The sequence below is a fragment of the Diadema antillarum genome, unplaced genomic scaffold (assembly GCF_040938485.1).
Source record: "Diadema antillarum isolate AM-2024a unplaced genomic scaffold, OU_Dant_1.0 seq00001469_RagTag, whole genome shotgun sequence".
NCBI classification, from domain to species: Eukaryota; Metazoa; Echinodermata; class Echinoidea; order Diadematoida; family Diadematidae; genus Diadema; species Diadema antillarum.
Window position 1 is genome coordinate 567,316 of NW_027272208.1, and position 6,104 is coordinate 573,419.

Genomic DNA, 6,104 nt, shown 5'->3' on the forward strand with positions numbered 1-6,104 from the left:
GGGGGCCCTCACCCAGATAATGAGCTACTTGCTCACTAATGGCATTTCTCAGGGATTTATCACTTGCCCCCCCCCCCCCCCAAATCAAGAGGAAATATTTACGTACACCATTTATCACAGCCCTCTATTGGTTGATAGCTCTCTTCCACAGTTTTCTCTCTCTCTCTTCACGTTATTGTTATACCCCCCCCCCCCTCTACCAGGGGTAACATCAGCGGTTGTGAGGAAAATTGTAACTTTTGTAAACCCGCCACTTGAGTTTATACACCACCAACGTCCGGTGTCTCACTGCTGTCACTGATTTTGGCATGTCTCTCGAGTTTGTGACTTTTCTGATCATATCTAAACTGCTGGTCTTGGGGAAAAAAAAAGTTTTGAAGATTTGGATCGTTCTTTTGATTTCTGATCTTGCAACTTTAAGAAGACAAATCTGCATTGAAAATGAAAAATAGATGTTTAATTTTTGAGATGCAGAGAGTTGTATGTCCATGTGGGACAGGAAATGTTGTGGTTATTACCATTAATCTCATTACTCGCAGATTGCGAGGAAATATGGATTAACCACCTTGCTAAAGTATTTTTATCAGGAGCATTAATTTCTGGAGCAAGGATTCAGAAGGAATTCTGACGCAGTCAGAAGCTCGTGGTCAGGAGACATGCCAAATACCTATGGTCATTCAGACTCTCCCTGGCTCCTTCCAGCAGGCCTAGGGGAAAGTGGTGAAAGGACTGCGTACAGACTTTGCGTCTCACACGATTAGTGACCGCACTATTCCGCACTCCATCTCAGGAATGAGTTCTCATCATTACAAGGGGAGATGGTTATGTGCGTTGAGATGCAGGACGGGTAGGTGTGGCGTTTGGTGCATTTTCGATTCTGAATTTATTCCTGTTATACATTTGTTGTATTTTTCATTTTCTGAGAGCTAAGTTGATGAATCATGTTTGTGTCTTTTTTTTTTCTTTTGTCTATTCATGTACTGAAAGGTGTTGGCATTATTGCACGAATAAGGAGATGTAACTTATATATTTATACAGTGCAAGTGCCGATGCCTTTTCTGTACAGACCAGAAACACATTAAAATCAAAAGATACTCTGTAAGATAAGCTTGTGTCGTCATCCTTTCTTTGACTTCTCTGTGTGTAATGAATGTGTTGCTGGTGGTGTTTGCCTTTTTCATTTTAAAACTGATACAACACATTTTCAATGGACACCTTACAGATTTAGCTTGAATGCTCCTATTATGAACTAGTTTGCTTGTATGCAAATTTGAATATTTGGAATGAGCTGGCGACAGGTTGAGACAGAGTTGAAAAACCATTGCCCAAAGTTTATGCCCATATTAATTTGAATGTGTGAATGCAAAATCGGTTGCCACACTAGTTAATTTTAAGGCTGAAAACAATCTTGAATAATGATGTATCCATGCATGAGACTATATGATGAAAATGAATGCTTCTACTATGAAATTTGATGACAAAACAATGAAAAGTAATTCACTTTTTCAATGGACACTTAGCTTAAATGCTCCTATCGTGAACTAGTTTGCCTGTATGTGAATTTGAATATTTGGAATGAGCTGGCGACAGGTTGAGACATAGCTGAAAAACTATTGCCCAAAGTTTATGCGCATTCAATTTGAATGTGTGAATGCAAAATTGGTTGCCACACTAGTTAATTTTAAGGCTGAAAACAATCTTGAATAATGATGTATCCATGCATGAGACTATAATATGATGAAAATGAATGCTTCTACTATGAAATTTCATGACAAAACAATGAAAAGTAATTCACTTTTTCAATGGACACTTAGCTTAAATGCTCCCATTATGAACTAGTTTGCTTGTATGCAAATTTGAATATTTGGAATGAGCTGGCGACAGGTTGAGACAAAGTTGAAAAACCATTTCCAAAAATGTATAAGCATTCCATTAATTTGAATGAGCAAATGTGAAATCAATTGCCACACGAGTTAATTTAAGGGACGAACAATAGTGATAGTAATGAATGATGATGTATTGATGCATGAGTGTTTTTGACGAAAATGAATGCTTCTACACTGTATTATGAAATTTAATGACAAAACAATGAAAATGACTGAGAAGACCTGTATAATATTGCCCAGTGAGATGTATATAACACACAAGTATCTTCCTGATATCGCTTTGAAGTCTCACTGTTAATGATGTGTGAATGTTGGCATGCAGCCCTGCATTAATGAACATAATAATCGTCAGCTGAGAACAAGAAGGGCGTTATCGCATTCTAAGATTGGAACTTAAATAAAAGAAAAAACCCGGAGAAATAAATTGTCATCAATTTTCAATGAAAAAGAAAGTTCATTTAATCAAAAGTGGGTGGATTTATTACCAATGTTCCAAATATAGGGTAGAATAGTGGTTTTGATTTTGAACAATTTACTGAATATAAGAATAACTCCAAATTGACACCGTAATGTAGAGGCGATCGAGCTCTACAACATGACGCCAATAACTCAATTTAACCCCCAAATTGCGATAAGGCCCTTGTGGTTCTTATTCGATGATATCAAAACCACATGATTGGTACATTTTATCATTCTCATTGCCCATCAACTCAAAAACACTATAACATAATTCAAGAAAAAGCTATGTTTTTTATGAAAAAAAAAGAAAGAAATGAAAGTAGTGATTGCAAATATTTCACGCTTGGTGGATAGTCTCGATTGCCAATGCGCCAGCTGGTGTATACGTGGTGGAAGAAAATTAAAATGCTCCTGGTGTGTGTGTGTGTGTGTGTGTGTGTGTGTGTGCGTGCGTGCGTGCGTGTGCGTGCGTGCGTTTGGGGGTCTGTAAACAATTTATTGACACATTATTGACCCAAAGACAGCCACACACAAAAATATAATAGAATGAAAATAAAAAGGTCCCCCATGGATACAACTATTCCATTTTTACTTCAATTATTGTCACAAAAAGTGTCCCGAGTTCTCATTGGGTGGCTAATCAACGGCGGTACTCCAAGCAACTGATGCTTTGTTAAAGATAATTGCCCTTGAAACATAATGACCTTTAATTGCAAGATATTAGATGGGATTTTTGGGGTGAGTAGAGTGGGATCTTTTGTAAAGAAATATGAACCTATTGTATAATATCCGGTAAATATGTTGCGAACATTGATTCAAAGTTTAGACGATTCTAAAAATTGCGAGAACGAATAGCTTTGGAGGTTTCTATCAAAAGTTACTAGTAGCTGATGCAAAAAAAAGGAAAAAATCCAAGAAATACAATTGTGTTAGAGGAAAAAGAAAATGCATATACAATTTTTTATGATACCATCACATATAAAAACTGAAAATTGATGAAATGGAGAGGTTCGGCCAATAAAAGAGCTTTAAATAGTTGAGGTACATACCATGTGGCAAGTATTAAATCTAGCTTGCAGCGGGGGCCCACAAAACCCGATAAGAATTCTTCATCTGTTGCAATGGTCGACTTAAGTGCTAATATTCAGAAGAGTGGCGATCAAACTCCTTTCAAAATAACCTGGACCACTTAAAAGTTGGTCTGAAAAGGAAGTACAATTTTGGTAGCACAACAGTGCAAATTTATTCTTTATCAGAAAAAAAATAGCGAAATTTTGAAATTGTAGAGTATCGCTGATTTATTTTTTTTTTTTTTTGGAGGGGGGGGGGGGGGATGGGGCAAAGCGGTTCTCGAACAGTTGCTATGAATACTCATATGAGCTGATGATATCATTACCTTATACAATTTTTCAAAGATCGTGTACCAAAAAAAAACTTACGAAAACGGACCTTTTTCTGCTATAAACGTGTGAAACCTTTGTAATTTATGATTTAAGAAGATCACAGTTATGTATCAGTCAGATGTAATTTTGATTTGAGACTTGTGCTTACTTGCGTTTGAACAAGAACAGCAAAAACAAAATAATCTGAAAATGTTAAGATTCTGCGTACAAGCTATTTCGCAAGTCTTGAAGTGATAGCATCGTCTTCTTACTAATTTGCACATTCATCTTGACTCTTCAAGAAAAGTCTTGTGAAACTTAGCAAAACTTTACAATTTCATGGCTTCCTTGATTTTTATCTGATTTTGATCAAAATTCACAGTTATAGGGTTCATAACATTTTATTTTTCATTCATAGTATCAATACATTGAGAGTAGTTATGATTTTTAGTCATTCACTTTTCTTAACGCAGAAGCAAAAAAAAAAAAAACGGTTTGCACAAATGTTATACTTCTGCTTCACAATGGCTCGTGAACATGAGAGACCTTAAGCAAGAAGTTGGAGTTATGACAGGGAATTATTATGATTATTTCAAGTTTAAAAAAAACAAGAAAACATGGCGTCAATCTCACGCTTTGAAGAAGACTTAAGTGCCAAACCTTAAGGACCCTCATAGGTGAAAGACTACTCCACGTGCAAATTTAGCGTAATAAATAGGGTGAATAAGTGAAAACAAACGAGTAGAAATTATATCTAAAAATTACACAAAATGAGAAAATTGTGTTATCTTTCACATCCTTTATCAAACGGTGACAGTGTATGTATAATATGTATTGATAGTTATTCTTAGATGCTGATGACACACCCAACAAGTCATTAATCTTTGCAAATTGTTGATGTTCGAGCCGGAATATATCCATCAAATCAAAATAATGATAGTAGAGTTGTAATAACTAGGCAAAGGAGGATTTAAAAGGACAATAGTAGTTGCTGAATCATTAGTCAGTGTTAGTAGAATATGATTTTAGTATCATTTCGCTCACAGCGAATCGGAAAATTAAGTGACGACATCGTAACCATAATATTCGCATTGTAATGGTTGTAAACGATATCACTGTGTGGGGTTTTCCGTGAAATCATTGGACACTTCGGAATGCTATCGCTATCTGTTGGGTCTAATCTAATGAAATTATACGATTGTGGTTTTTCTGAAGTTGCTCTTCGTTAGCCAAGGCATCTTTAAGACTTTCCACTTTATAATGCAGTATCTTCTCCAATCTATGGAGATCGTTCAAGGTATCCACCTCAAAGGTTATATCGCTTTCAATTGTTGTAACTGAAACTGTGAAGCAAGAATGATTGTGATCACGTGCGTTCCACATATAGTACCAGGAATATACTAGCTCTCAGGTCATATCCCAAAACGCATGGCATTATTCAGACAGAAACCCGGAAATGTAAATCTTTCAAGCAATACTCCGCATACAGGTACTGAGTGCTTAAGACAACGCGTCATTTTAGCATCGGGAATTCCACGAAGCGTATTATAACGTTTGTTTCTGGTTTAGATTAGGAATTGCGTATGTGGTATTTCACTCACACTTCAAAGCTGATTAAAAGTTTTAGACCCTCACTTGTGAACGAGTCCTAACGAAGCAAGTTGTTCTTGGCATGTTCATTGCGTACTGTACTGGGAATTTTGCTTGCCAACTGTTTTCAGCAACCCTGTGTCTCTTGAAGAATATCGGAAACGAAACTCAACACTTGAGAAAGAACGAATCGCTCGAAAATTTGTGTGCCGAAATGAACTTTTGGTGAATACAGCATGAACTTTGTTTCAGTTTTGTTTTTGATGATGATACATTTACACACACACATGTAATTGTATAAACAAATGGGTATATAAAACATATTTATGTATTTAAATGTAGTAAAATGATTAAAGTTACATCATTATTGCCGTTCAAGTAATTTAACAGACGACTGTAAAATTGAAATAGTCGGGTGCTTGTGACGGAATATTACTCTGTATGCTATTTTTCCCCTTTTTTTATTAAGAGTGCTAATCCACTGTTTAGGATGCTGCCAGGTTATCATGATGTATAGAAGGAGAAGCCAATACGATTTTTTTTTATTATTCATTCTTGTTTATCTTCTCTCTTTTTTGTTTTTTAAGGAAAAGATATGTGTACAGGTGGGATGATCGAGGAACCGCCAATAAGCACGATAAAAGTTCCGAGGCTGAGCTCGTTAAATTTGTTCTTGTAGGTGGTAGAGTTAAAACTCATTAAACATGCAAGTGAGGACCTGGTTTTTGTGCGCAAGAACAACCGTGAAAGTGCACGCATTCAGATCAAACGATCAAAATTATTTGTC